The sequence below is a fragment of the Festucalex cinctus genome, chromosome 5, assembly GCF_051991245.1.
Source record: "Festucalex cinctus isolate MCC-2025b chromosome 5, RoL_Fcin_1.0, whole genome shotgun sequence".
Lineage (NCBI taxonomy): Eukaryota > Metazoa > Chordata > Actinopteri > Syngnathiformes > Syngnathidae > Festucalex > Festucalex cinctus.
In genome coordinates, this window is record NC_135415.1 from 22,456,306 (window position 1) to 22,472,152 (window position 15,847).

Genomic DNA, 15,847 nt, shown 5'->3' on the forward strand with positions numbered 1-15,847 from the left:
GAACTGAAACTGAAATGTGGGACATTATTAAGCAGATGTAGGCTTAAGTAATAGCCACAATGGTCTGGGGTAAAAATAAGAAATACTATTAATTGTATGATGGATATAAAGCACTATTTATACACAGAAAAACTAGACTTTTGCATGAAGTAATGTCTCACCTGCTGCCATCTAATTTTCCTCTTCCTCCCCATCTGTCCTGCTGACGTAAATACAATAAAGTGTGACTTCTCCACATCTCACTCTGAAGTTCCTCCCTCAGCAGCTGCTGTCTCAAATACTTTATTGAGTTATCGAACAGAGACTATTTATGACGAAGGCGTCAGTCTCCATCCTTACCCAACACAGTGTTTACATCGGGAATTCAGTGTATAAATCTGTTAGCAGCACCTATGTGCAGAGCAGTAACTTGTTTTTGATGACTTCAGGTGTTCATCAACAAATGTGAGTTGATGCGTAAAATAAAAAATATACATTTCCCATCCTTTTTCTGTGACTCTAAATGTTTGCCGCTTTGGTTTTTGCACACAAAAAGGGTGAATACATCTGTTGGAGTCATTAAGTGCCTCAGCCTCCCTCAAGGCTATGTGTCAGCACTATTCAACTGGACCCCCCTCCTGCCTATCCTTGGGGAGTAAAAGGGGAGTATGGTTGAGGGGAAAAAGGAACTTTAGAAAAAAAAAAAAGTCAAATATCTTCATGAGTGCTACATCCAAGTCTCTACCTGTCACACCTCAAGTTTGTGCTGTGTGATGAGCAAATAAACAGAAGTACAGGAACACATTTTGTTTTTTTTTTGTTTTTTTTTACACCAATCAACTCACTTAAAATTTAGTAGGCCTATTACTGAGGTACTGTTTGTCCTGCATGTAATTCCAACTCCACAAAACATGAATAAGGTTTTCCTCATGCTCATATAGGACAGTATAAAACCCTACGTGAACACAACTTGGCTATGTCTCACATCTGGTGGTGAACAGTGATATTACAACTTAAAACTATACGTGCTATTTGTGGCACCCAGGGCTGTGAATAGCGAAAATCAATGTAGCCTATAATTGATTACATTTGAAACGAACTGGGAAAAAATAATTGACATTTTGTAAACCTCAATAATTCCATAAATAACGCTGATCAACATCCAATATATATTTTCCATTCAAAATGGGATTTTGCCCCCAATGCCCCAAAAATAAAAAATAAAAATGAAAAAAACAAAAAATTGAAAACAACTCCAGAGATAAGTGAATCTCCCCGCCAAAAAAATAAACAAACAAACAAATAATTAAATACATAAATAAATAAATAATTGTTTTTAAAATCAATCAAGGGGCCACTCAGAGTGTGACCTCCAGTTGCTCATTCCTGGCCTATACAGTAAAACCTGCAAATAGCTAAAAACCACAAGTGATTGACACCACCACTAAAAATGTTCCTTATTACATATGCCAATAAACTGTAAATATACCACAAATTACCAAAACACTTATATGAAAGCAAAACAAACTCATTTTACATTAAGCATAATTGCATGTCAACATTGCTTATATTATTCTGAGCAGCCACACCCTTTCCTATGTCCAGTTCCAATGCCAATTCTGGAGTTCCAGAACCCTCACAAAAGCAACACACACTTGTGAAGCTAATCCTCTATAGACCAGGGTTCACCAATTCCGGTCCTTGAGGTCTGGAGTCCTGCAGGTGTTTGATCAGGTTTTAGATCAGGATCATCACAAATTATGATGGTTTTATCTGACTTTTGAAGCATACTTTTTCCCGAAACTTTAGTTTTTTCAATCAACCCAGACAGTAAGAAGGTACTGTACTGTATTCCTGCCATATAGCCTACCTAAGTGTTTTTTATTCCATATATAAAAATGCCCCTGACTGTCCATGTCTCTCAGTTGTTCTGTGTTGCTCAATGAAGTCGCAAGCACTGAACCTTTTAAGTCCCAGAGTGCCTCATTAGCTGTTGCCATTTCAGCTCTTCTCCTCTTGTTAATCACCTCAGTCGATCACCTCTGTCCAATCAGTAGCACGTTGGTGATTAAAAGCGAAAAGATGCATCTTCCGAGCACTTGCACGTGCGGGCATTTAGTCAGGTGTGTCAATGGAGGGCAGCAAGTGGGGCAAAAATGTTGCGTTTTAAGAGCTTACGGGAGTTTTTACTGAAATCTTAGACACCTAAAAGTCTTGTTCAAGTGTTAAAAAAAATATGCAAATTGCACAATGTGGTGTTTTTTGGCAGGTTTAGTGCACAAAGTTATGAGAATTATCTGAAAAATAGTTATGACCATAAGGCAAAAAGGTAGCATCACCCCGGGTTTTCACCGGTTGCGGTTGCGGTGCGGTTGCGGTGCGGTCCGGCGACGCAAGCAATTAGATCCCATTCATTCGAATGGTGCAGTTTACACCGCTTGCGGGTGCGTTGCGTGTCGACTGCGGAAGGCCTGCGGCGTGCCGCAAGCCTTCCGCAAGGATAGCCTATTTTCTATTTTTGCCGGACGCCGCAGCGGTAGGCCTCCGGCAAATGGCAAGCTAGCACAAAACACATCGAGCGGGACAGGAAGACCGAGGCAGTTTCAAAATAAATTTCCGTTTACCTTTCAGAATAAAACACTCGCCAGCTCCTATTTCTCAAGTTTTTCAGCAAAACGTGACGTGGGCGTCGCCGGGCCATGTGCTCATTCACGGTTTAGACACCAGCGAACATGGACGAGGAGAGGTTTATATTGGAGGTGGAAAACCACAAAATAATATATGACACGGCACATCCTTTTTATAAGGACTGTAATGTATTGTGAGTTTGATGTTCGCGATTGCTTGTTGTGCCCGTCTCGCTTGCCGTACTGAGCGGCAGCCGGACGCGGAAGACAGAAATAAAGAGTGGACCCGCACTGACCCGACTCTCGTTATTAATATACTTTACAAGGACAACCAAAAAAAGGATGCTGCATGGAATCTCATAGCAGAAGAAGAAGAAAATGTTAAATAAAAAGAAGTCCACCTCTCGTTGTGAAATGCCACATGATCGCGCGCGCGCGGTCCCGCGAGACACGTTGGGAAGTGGGCGGCGACGGAGCTGCCGGACCGCAGCTGTGCGGAGCCGGTGTGGATTGACAAAAAAATTGACCCGTCCGGAGCACGCAGTCAAGACGCACCGCACCGCAACCGCACCGCAACCGCATCCAGTGAAAACCCGGGGTTAGTTACACCATGACATGCTGTCTAAATATTTCAGACTCACTACTACTGTAATAATAAATAAAATACTGCATACTGCAAAAAATATATAATACAGTATACTCTTCATGCTTGTTTTCTAGCCTTGGTGAAATTGTTTTGAGTCAAATGAACCTGCTCACGACCCCCCCCCCCCCCCCCCCCCCCCCAACACAGGGCTAATGCAAAGTACATTGGTATAAAGTGGTATCCCCACAAACAAACAACATCATCTAAAAAGCCTTTCCTTTAACCTTGTTTTCCATCTATAAAAAATGGACGATGGGCTCTGTTCCCGTATCTAAATTGAATTTGCTCTCTTAATCAAACATGTAAGCCGTTTTTTTGTTTGTTTTTTTTAATCTGCCCACGTAAACACCCCACTTTGGAGAAGCACCACCCAGTTAACGCTTCTGCATGGACACATGGCGTCTCGGTCAAGGGCAGTTCACTCACCTTATCCTTGATCACGGAGCTTCCCCTTGGTGGGCGCCGCCGACCCTCAGTGAGAATGCAGATGAGCGTGCGGCCGATGCCAAGTCCAGATCGCGACCTTTGCTCCCACTGGTTCAACAGCATAAGAGATTATTTTTTCATGTTATTTCCTCATCTCCCCTTCTTTCATCAAGATACATTTATATGAGTTTTTGTATCTCATTCATCTTGTTTCAGCGACCTGTCCATCACCACTTGGATACAGTACTTCACACGTCCTAATAACTTTGGTAAAAGTCATCATACAAAACCTTATGGAAAGTAAAGACCATGATTTAAGTAACATTTCAATTGTCATAAAATGTAAAATAATGATAGTAGAGCTGTCAAAGTAGCTTTAACTCATTGAGTTAAACACAGAAAAATTTATTCCCTTTTTTTTTTCTTTCCTCCATGTTCCTGCCTTCCATCCGCCCACTTGTACTCTAAACTGATACGCACGTTCTCCTTTAATTTTCCAGAACACACTAACCTTTCACAGTGGCAATGTGATAATGATGAGTTTAATGTCATGGTGTCGTACACTGAGGGCCGATAGGGCAATCCGCCGGGAATCGGATACAAGATTAGGTGAAATAATTACGCCTTGTACAATTATGAGTGACACCACAATGACAAAATCCATATCCATCTTATTTGAGAGTGTCACTCGCTCATGTTTGATTAAGGGCTTCAAGTGATGGGAGCGAGGAATGTTTTGTACAAATACAGTACAAATATGTTGTCACGTGAGTCAGTTAGCAACACAATTACTGTTTGAGTCTTTTTTATTTATTTATTTTTGTATTTATTTTTTAAACAATCCACAAACGCACACAAAAAACGGAGAAGTTGATTCCGGCTTGTTGGGCTTCTTATTTGATGTCAGTGTTTACACATAAATAAATGTCACTGATGACCACATTGTATCATGTTATTTGATAATGATTTTATAAACTTAACTAGGTTTAATTTAATTATTAAATACAAACAGTCAACAAAATCATAATTTCTGAATGAGCCCTAGGGACACTTTTTACAGGAAAAGTTGGGCCCCAAGGTTAAAAAAAAAAAAAGGTTAAGAACCCCTGCAATAAAGGCAACATCTCCCTGTGATTCTGACAAGAATAATGGATGGAACAGATTGACTGACATCTCAGGTGATTTAACTCATTATCTCCCAAAAATGTATAAATACGTCATATTTTAAATGTTTTAAGTGTCCCAAAGACGTATTTATACGTTTTGTTATTGTTGTTGTTGTTGTTGTTGTTGGGGTTTTTTTTATGCCAGAGCATAGAGAAGGCTTTCATGCAGTCGCTCTACTGCAGAAAATGGTTGAGTGGCAGCGGAGTATAAGAGATCAACCAGGCCATGTTAAAAAATAGCTGATTTCCCCACAGTTCTAAGCAGAATTGTGAATAATGATGAAACTTAGCTATGTTCTATTGCACATTGCTGCACAGCGGAAACAGATAGGAATATAATTTTTTCCTGATAAAAGAAGAGACTCTAATCTCTCTTTTGGTAGGTTCCATATTTTTATAGCAATAGAACATACAATATTTCACGGGCCTTGCAAAATCAGTCAAAATCCAGGAAAACACTTCAGTGAAAATGGTTGGGAGTGAATGAGTTAATGTGCTGCACTTTTGCTCATTGTACAGAAAACACTTCAGAATTGTAAACAGAAACTGTCACAAGCGTGGTTCAGCAGTCCATGCACGGTATACCTCTAGCTAGTCTACATGTTCCGATTGTAAACTTTTAATTTGATTCTTTAACTGTACTTGTTGTTTGTGCATGTAGCAGTGGGTTGCTGTTGGAAAGCGGATCAAAGCGCACGAGAGTGTTCTTGAAAATTTTATGTTTTCACTGCCGCCTCTTAAGAAAGATAGAAAAGAGGGCTGAATAACTTAAGCCTGGCCTGCTATACACAAAAAGAAGAGTTGAATGAGGAGAAGACGTGTGGAAAATGTGTCTGCCAGAGCGTAAAATTAGCAATTACATTGGGTGTCATCAGTAATGACAATTTCAGCCCAGATAGAGCGGGTTAATGTCCAACGCTCAGACTGTAATTCGGCCGTTCCACCTGTGTTCAGTCAGTGAGGCAGTGAGCAGCGCAAGTTGACTGGAAAAACAACACCACACACAGATAAGCCAAGATGGTCGCCATCTGCTGGAAAAGCTTTACAGGGGCAATTTATTTTTTAAGGCCCGTGTTGACCTTGATTGTGACACAACACATTTGTAGTCTTGTGACTGCGCCTGGGTATGTCTGAGGTAGGCTTATATTGTTTGTTTGTTTGTTTGTTTGTTTGTTTTCCCTTTTAAATTTTTTTTTATATGTGTTTCGATACTAAAACACATGGGCTGGTTTTATTTAATTACTGGACAAAAACAGAACTGACCACTTTCAATTAGTATAATATCCATGTTTGTAAAATAACACGGAAAAAGTAATTGGTTAACATTAGAAATGGTACTGAAATACAGTCACAGTGAAACTTGTGCTAGCCGGTCAACCTTGAGATAGCGGCAGCGGCATAGATTAGCAATGGCACTGAAAAACTTCATCACAGTGAACAATGTGTGAGCCTGTCAACTGCGGCTAACGTAAATTGGCTTATATTAGCAATGGCACAAAAATATCCCTCACATGCTAGTTAGTCGCCCTGGGGCTAGCATGAGTGGCTGACATTAGTAATGGCAAAAATAGCGACATAGTAACCACTCTACCAGAGCTAACATTAGCAGTAGCACAGAATTTTGTTCTCTAGGAGAAATTCAACTCATACTCTGTATATTTGTATTGTGCCTAAAAACACAATACTGTATTATAAATACAACACTGTACAAAATATTCAGATTTTAGTCTTGTTGGGGAACAATCATTTTACAGCAAGGAAAACCATAAAAGATTTAGTCAACTATGTTACATGTTATATTTTCTAATGTGATGATACATGTAGGATTAGGAAAGAAATGAGGATGCCAACTTTGCAGGAACTCATCTTTGCTACCGCTTTACAATTTACACGAGCAGCTTCTTGTCAACCAAAACAGTCCCATTCATTGCGTTTAATTATCCTGCAGCTCCCATAAAAAAATAAAAATAACCATCTGTCCTTCCTTTCAGAAGAAGCTCTTTTTAAAATCCCCACGCCTTCATTCATCAGCACAATGTCACATCCATCCCCATGGCGACAAGAATGCAAATGAGGTGGATGCGCACTCAGTGGCCCGTTGTAAATAATTTACTGTTTTGTTTTATTGGAAAGTGAGACACAACATTATTTCCTGCGAGCGCTCCCCTTGGCCAAGGTCTGCAGACAAATTCATTCTGGAAGCTCCCAGCAAACCCTTGACTTTTATTCCATGTTCCGCCTAACCACTATGGAGGTCTCTCGCATGGCCCGGGCACTGGAGTGTTGTTAGTGTGACGACATGATGCATTGCAACGCCTCGATGCCATATGGCAAAAGCCTGTAAATATGATGTATTAGTTATGTTCTGCTGACCACATTTGGACTTGTTCTGATCCTTTTTTTTTTTTTTTTTTTTTTTTTTTTTTTTTAAAGCAGTGATAAATTACACGTTATCCAGAAGGCACAGGAACACAAAAAAGGTCCATATGCTTATGTGCACCAATCTCCTGCACCGGCTCCATCATGCGCTCCTGTCACACAACGTAAATCATTCAAGGCTAATTTCATAAAAACACCTTTTTCTGGAACTTTAAACTTGACAGCCACTCATAACCAAGGTTATTGCAGTTAACTAAAAAGTAACGAAAAAATTAAAACTAAAATTTAAAAAAAATCGTTAATGAAATAAAAAAAACTGAAACTACATTTTATGTTAACAAAACTAAAACTAACTGTAATTATAGCAAAAATTGCCTTTGTTTTAGTCTTTGCTAATTAATTTAAGTAATAAACCTTTAAAAAAAAAAAAAAAAAAAAACTAAAACTAATACTGAAACTAACTAAACCTAAACTAGAACGAAACATTTATTAAATAACTACAACTAATAAAAACTAACAGAACCACCCTGAAAACGAATTAAAACTGACTAAATTTAAAAAATAATCAAACGAAATCAAAGCTAACTAAAATGGAAAAATCCCAAACTATAATAACCCTGCTCACAACCATGTTGGAGGTTGCCTAATAAAAGTGGGTGTTCTTGTCAAGAAGATTCTTCTAAATATAAAAATAATAAAATAATTTCAGAGCTGCAATGGGCACCTTGAAGTCAATCAAACTTTATTTATATAGCACTTTGCATGCAAATTGTGCAACTTAAAGTGCTTTACATGAGTTAAAAACAATATACTGTAACTTGGGCCATTACTTTAAAAGGGTGACGATATGACAATTTAATTTTGTCTCAGTTCTGCATTGAAAGTGAACAAGATTAAAGTTTAAAGTTGCTAAATCTTGGGCTGATGGAAGCGATCGAGGTACAGCTACAGGGTTTGGGGGCAATAATAAATGAAGTAAAAAAAATTAGTCTAATTGGATTGTACATAAAATGGATGATGATGATGATGATGATGATCATGATTGTCATTATCATTGTTATTATTACCATTATCATTACTACTATTATGTGAACTGGAAGGTATTCTAGTCTATTACATTATAGAGATAGCGTTTTTTTTGTTTTTGGTTTTTTTTTTTGTTTTTTTTTATGACATTCATGACTTTTTAGGTGGCTCAAGAGTGAGTCTGTATCATAATATCAGATTTTTTTTTTTTTTTAAATCTTGGATTAATGTGTTGCTTCGTCACTTCTGCAACTAACTCTTCTGCCATAGTTGCTCTTTCGTTCATTTCCGGAGGGTTAACTGTACATCTGCTTGTTGTACCGCAGAACGAGATGAATCACAAAATTGTTCATAATCCAGAGCCTGCAAAAAAGCTATATTCACCGGGATGATGATGATGATGATGATGATGATGATGATGATGATAATGTGCCTGTGGGCGGCCAGCATTATTTCTAAGTGACATGTGGAGGACGATCAGATCTGCGCTTGATGTGTCTCTCTGAAGCCTCTTTATGACAGACGACATCCATTGTTGTTAATGATCATGAGGAGCGTAATGGGAGAAAAGTGGAATCGGAATTCTCACAAGGACATTTTGGCTCAACTTGAATGTGCTCAGGCCGCTTGGCAATCGAGCAATGTGACACATCGTTGTGGGTGTGTGGGTGTTGCGTGGAGAAACATTGCGGCTAATGCCATTTTCCTCCAATAGAATATTGATGATAATTATAGCGATGTCATGGAGGGGACGTCTGATATGACATGCATCAACTACATGGAGACGACGGGTCGAATTAGTGTTTTCGCCGCGTGTGGTCGCGGATAATTCGGCGAAGGCATGCAGAATTACAGCTTTAAAAACTCCGATAATATCCGATTTGACAAATGGAGCGTGGCAGGCACAATGTGACATTGGCATCCGCGCAGTTAAGACGTCGTCTCACAGCTTAAGCCGTGCTCTAAATATGAAGTCTTAACTAAATCTCTCAGCTTATCTGATAGCAGACACTTTAGGGAAAGTGCTGCAACTATGAGTTTTTCATCCCGACTGTCGCTGATTCGTTAGGGCCACCTTCTCGCAACTTCTTATTCCCGCCATCTGCAGCTTCTCTCCATCCATATTACTATGGTCCACTGCCCCCCATCTCCTGCGGGGATTAGCTGGCTAAACATAGGGAGGCGCTCAGTAGCATATGAGAGACGGTTCCTCCGCAGATCATAAATTCGACTGTGATTGAGGAGAGCGACGCCGGGCCCCTACTGAGCAAACAGACGCTCCGAGGCACCGCAGCGAGTTGAGTGACCTCCAAGTGACATTTAAGTGACCTTGAAAGGGGACTTAGTGTGACAGAGCTCTTGCTGGAACAAGATGATAAGGCTCCAGATTAACTGATGCGACAGCCGAGGATAACAGCATCTCCGTTGGAGATACGGGGAATAATCGAAGGCACGAGCTCTCATTCGCATTCATGTTGAATGCGTTGAAGAGGCAGGACTGGTGAGTGACGTTGGTGAGTTTTTATGCGAGGTTCTAGGCATGAGTTCTGGCCCACAGAAGCGCCTTATGAGTGTGCTCATTGTGTTTGTGTTTCACTCTTTTAACAGTGTTTAATTCTAAGAGTATAAGAGTAAATCCAGACAGACCGATAAATATGTTTCTAAAAAGTGTTATGTGCTGGGGTTGGATCCCAAAAACACAGACACAAATAAGACCTTAGCTATTTATTCACATCGAGAGGCGTGGAACAAACTTGACTAGACGAGAAACAATGAGAGCTGCACAGAGGAACAGAGGTAATCATCCGACAAAAACACACTTCTCATTTTAATCGGAGCGATTTATTTCACTTTTGAGTTATCTTTATAAGAGATACTACTGATTCTAGGAAACTTCTGAACCATTTGTTTTTGTTTTGACATTAAAACAAAGAAATGCGAACGTTTAAGGTTTCAGGTGTTTTAAATTTTTTTGGGAAAAAACATTTGTTGTGGAAAACTATAGAGAGCTATAGTATTTACTTGCTGAAGTTTCCATTTAACTTTTTAAGACGTACTGATAACCTTGGGAGCTCCCTGAATGTTTTGTTATAAATTTAAAAGGATTTCAGTTAGATAAAAAACAAATTACATTATTTTCCCCCCTTTTTACTGAAAATGAATATCAGCTTCAAATATCTGTTATCGGTCTCCTTGACTAGGAATAATCGGCATCTGTATCGGCCCTGAAAAAACATATCGGTCTATCTCTACTGGTGACCATGTCGAAGTGTCCTTGAGCAAGACACTGAACCCAAATTTGCTCCCAATGGACCGGCAACGCCCGGATGTGTGAATGGTTGAATGTGAGCCCAGCCAATCGAAAGGCACACAGAGACAAACAACCATCCACACTCACAAAAGCGCACCTATGGACAATTCGGAGCACCCAATTAACCTGCCATGCATGTCTTTGGAATGTGGGAGGAGACCGGAGTACCCGGAGAAGACCCACACAGGCACGGGGAGAACATGCAAACTCCACCCAGGAAGGCCGGAGCCTGGACTCGAACCTGAGTCCTCATAACTGGGAGGCAGACGTGCTGTGCTAACCACTCAACCACCGTGCCGCCCCAAAGAGAAACATCTAACAGTAAAGTTTTGTTCTACACATGATGCTTTAATAAGAAAAAATGGAGAGAGAAAAATAACACTAACTGTACACTAAAAGCTTGGACCGATGCCAGACATTGTAACATCATCCAGGGAAGCCGCACTATTCTGTGCTTTCTCTCATGTCCTTTGTGCCTTTTCATCCTCTGTGACGCTCAATAGACCCAGAGTTTTGGTCTCTTTAACTTACCTACTTGGTGTGACTCGGCCCAGCGGCTCCAATCCTGTCTGTGAGATGTGACACCAATCGAACAGGACTTACAGGAGTACAGAAGAACACAGGCGGCCTTGAAAATATAAAACGAGCAAAAAAAAAGAGTTGTGCAGTCAATAGCATGATTACACTTTATGGAAAACATGATGTCCTGTAAGGCAATAATCTAACTGTGGTGTCACTGATGGTACAGCTAAATCTCATCTCTAAATTGGGGCCAGAGATGGAGTAAAGATTAAAAGTGGGTGGTGGGTGATCTCATATGGCAAACATACTGTTTACATTATTTTTTTACATGATCACAAGGCAAACATGACGATACTGTCACAACCCAACTGCTATGTTCCTCTATGCCTGTAAGTATATTAGGATATAGGATATTTGAGTTTTTAAGATGTAAGCCATAATCAGCAATATTAAAACAATAAAAGGCTATGCAGCCCCACTAGTCTATCTACGGTATTCTGGTTAATATTGTGTTATTGGAATTGGAGTTAAGCAGCAAAATCCTGCTTTTTTTTTTTTTTTAATCAATATCAGAAGGTGGCCATTTTGCCACACTGTCGCGAGTGAAAATGACATCACAGTTGCTCAGCTCAGGTAACAGCCAATAACAGCTCAGCTTCAGAAAACAGGTGGACTGTGATTGGCCGTTGCCTGAGCAACTGTGATGTCATCTTCAGTCGACAGCAAGTGGCAAAATGGCCGCTCCTTGAGATGGATAATAACGACTGGATTTTGTCATATAACTCTTATTCCACACCACATGTAATATTAATCAGAATGTGAGATCACATATAACATATTATTGTGAAGAAATGTTAAAAGTTGACTTCCCTATAATGCAACTCAAGACCCGCCTTGTGATTTTCTGCCTCCTTTCCCATCTGTTAACATCTTAGAAGGTGACAACAAATTGTCGTCTGCAAAAGTTTTCGACTTCGTCATTATCAATTTTACAAACATATCTGTCCTGCTCTGGACTCAGCAAGCAAGTTGCAGCTGTTGCCTCAACAAAATGATTGTCTCAGCCGGACCTGCTGACCAGATGCTAGTTCTTTTTTTATTCACGTCTGATGAAGATGAATAGCGCCCCTTACAAGTGATGCAACAGATATGAGACTCAGCTACAAGCTGTCAGCGAGATGTGAGATGTTGCAGTGATTAGCAAACACACAGGGAGAACAACAAGCTTTCTCCACACAGAGCCAATGGGAATTGAGCAAATGTAATTTTTGTGCGCACATAATGACTTAGGGGTATGGGAATGAAAAAGCAGCAATATAAAGTGCTTTGTGCAGCTTTAGCATCACCGCACATCAATAAACTACAGCGCTGGGAAACAAAGAGCAAAGTCCCTGGGCAAATCTATAAGCAAATGTACAATTACGTATTCAAAACACACTTGTATTTTTGAAATGTGGAAAGAATACTACATTCAGGCGGAGACGTCTTTTCCTGCATACAATGAGCACAATTTGTTTTCGTGTGACAGCGTTCACAAGCAGTAACGCTGCCAGGCAACATTTACTAGTCCTCATTAAAGATTGTTCCTTTTGCGTTGGTCTTTTATTGTCCCAGCCAAGCTAAAAAAGATGCCCAAGTGAGTTCTCATCGCTCACTCGCTCGTTGCTGGCACCAATGGCGAGCACCAATTCCTTCAAGGGTACTCGACAACAAAATATTTTTAGACCAAGTTTTCCTCACGAAATACAAAGAGGCGCCTCTTCACCTGCCAGTGTGAATACGCAGCCCAATGTTTTCAATTGAATGCTGACTGGTGGTCCGACTTTCCCACATGATGCTGTGGGAAGTCTTAAGAAGACGGACAAAAGAGGCCTACAAATCCTGCATGGATTACCTCATGCCTTTGGTCTCTGAAGTGGCAGTTAGCCTCTCTTCAAAACAAGGAGAAAGTAAAGGGAAGAAGAAGAGGAAAGCATCCGAAAGACAAGAAGGGCAAAGTGTTGAGTGGATGCTACCATAAAAGGTGTGTTGAAGAAAATGCCGTTGCTCAATTGAGGCAAAAAAAAGAAAAAAAGAATGACATTGTTTAATATTCATTTGTGGTTTTAGCATTAGGATAAGTAGGGCAACTTATCCAGATGAATGATGGCGATTTAGGTCTTGAGTCGAAACCATCCACAGCTGACATACTCATAAAACTGATCAACTTTTTTGGTTTTACACCTATCTTGATGAATTTTTAAGTAATTTTATTGCCTTTCATTTTTGCGCTCTGTTGAATTTATTAGCAAGTCCAAATGATTCTTTTAGCTGTCGTCGAAGGACAAGATCGCTTGTCAGTCGAGAAAAGTACAGCGGCTCTTCAGAACTCAACCGCTCAGTGGTCAAAAACCTGCAATTTGGCCAAAAAAAACAAAAAAAGCCGCACATGAATCCATCAACTGAACTCACAAGAGAAGATGAAGTGGTTCACCATCAGTTGATATACCTCGCCTTCCAGTCCGTATTTTTTAAAAGTCTTCTTTGTACGTACAAACACTTTCACAGGGTTATGAATGATGACAAACATCATGTAAATCCCACTGTGAACACACTTTTGTTTTACACTATTAATTAACACAAGCAAGAAGCAGAAACAGGTCTTTAAAAAATGCATAAAGTGAGTTTGGCATAATTTGTAAAATTGCAATAATAATAATAATAATAATAATAATAATAATAATAAGATGATGATGATGATGATCATGATGATGTTTACCAACTGTTGCAGATAATTATTTTGTAATGGCTCTGTTGTTAAATAACTAATTTCTTTTCGTATCACAGCATGCATGTTTACGATCTATAATTGTACTGTTACATTTGTAGACCTCCAATAGTGAAGTTACATAACCCACATCCATTATTTAATTTACATAAATGATAAAAGCAGAACAAATTGCATTTGGAAATGTGTCAATATTTGTGTGTTAGGACTGCAACATAACCGCTAATTAGATTTAATGAGATGGAAAAGTAAATATCGCTCATCTAGGAGTGCAAAAATAAATTCAGTCATACACTTTGTTACAGAACATCCATCCATCCATTTTCTTGACCGCTTATTCCTCACTAGGGTCGCGGGGGGTACTGGAGCCTATCTCAGCTGGCTTTGGGCAGTCGGCAGGGGACACCCTGGACTGGTTGCCAGCCAATCGCAGGGCACACAGAGACGAACAACCATCCACACTCACAAACACACCTAGAGACAATTCGGAGCGCCCAATTAACCTGCCATGCATGTCTTTGGAACGTCAGAGGAGACGGGAGAAGACCCACACAAACATGGGGAGAACATGCAAACTCCACCTAGTAAGGCCGGAGCCTGGACTCGAACCCGAGTCCTCAGAACTGGGAGGCGGACGTGTTAACCAGTCTCCACCGTGCCGCCCACAGAACAACATATCTCTGCAAATGTATGACAAATGTGAATGCCCACCATATTTTAATGTTTAGCCATGGTGGTGGTACTTGGAGAAGCATTTTTCAAGTGTGTTCTTGGTGTAAAAAGTTGAGAACCTCTATATTCAATATCTATCAAACACGCATTTATCCCTGTCAACTTCAAGTGTGTGTGTGGACGTTACTCATCAGTTCAGTGAGGACCGGTCCATCCTCCGTGGCATCTGCCATCATGCATGACTGTGGAGAAAAATGACTCAATGTGCAGACCAGTGCACAAAAATGCCCCCCTCGCCCCCAAATTGATTCACATGCTCCGAACACTATGACTGACGGAGCCAATCAGCCTATCGTGGCCCCGGCAGATGGACAGACGCTCATTTACAGGTGTGCTGTGGGAAGGCGGACGGATTTGATTGATTGACAGGCTGTCACCGAGCCACTGGGGCATTACAAAACCATCCCCTCGCATTACTATAGGCCGGCAACATCCTGTTTGTGAGCATGCATGCGTGTTTGCTGCCGAGTGTGTGCGCTCTGTGAAAGCGGGCGGTCAGGCCCGCGCAGATTACACAACCCCGTGGGGTGACAGCTCAAGAATCAGGCTGTCAGGTGGGCCTGCCTCCCTTGTTCAAAGGCAGACAGAATTAAACAGCCTATCAGGTGATGTCTGGCGGGCCTGTATCATATGCTGCACTGATAGTACTGTTGTACATTCATGTATCTCTAACTTGCTTCAGTCAAGAACACACCACCCTCAAACTATCACAGCCGTTACTCATGCATAAATTATCGCAGCTGCATTCCAAAATACTTCAACATCACCTGGCTGTTTGACGCACTATTTTTGAATCATCACATTACAAACAGACTCATTGTAGAAAAAAACAAAAGGAGCAACATTAGAGAGAAAAACAAAATGCCTGCTCAGCACATCAGTTAAGTCAATTCCCAAAGATTAAACATCTTGATTCTCTCACATTACCCACCTGCTTAAAGCTTCTGTCATTTTTGCCACGCTTCTCTTTTTGCTTCGTCTTTGTTCTGACGGTACAGGACAGGTACTCGTCATGGCACTCGTGTTACTTGACAGTTACTGCCCCCATGTGGCTCAGATGGGAACAACAAGAGCGTAGAAAAGTCATTCGTCAAATCCCCCATTCTGTATTCTCGGCATCAGCAACCTCATTAGCTTCAACAATGAGAGTCTTCTTGGCGTGTGAACAACAGCCATAAAATATTGAACCTAACATTCATCAATTATACCATGCAAGAAGCTATAAAAGAAGCCATAGGTGAAACATGTAACAAACTGAATGTATAA

General features: G+C 40.5%; 1 long non-coding RNA gene across 1 annotated transcript; it reads right to left on the bottom strand.

The window, feature by feature from the left end:
* Positions 1–3,681: 3,681 nt before the first annotated feature.
* On the bottom strand, positions 3,682–15,604 carry LOC144018447 (uncharacterized). The gene is made up of 3 exons (XR_013283435.1): positions 15,513–15,604; positions 11,092–11,188; positions 3,682–3,786 (listed from the first exon to the last, which is right to left on the bottom strand). It is a non-coding gene; the product is annotated as an uncharacterized LOC144018447 (long non-coding RNA).
* Positions 15,605–15,847: the final 243 nt, after the last annotated feature.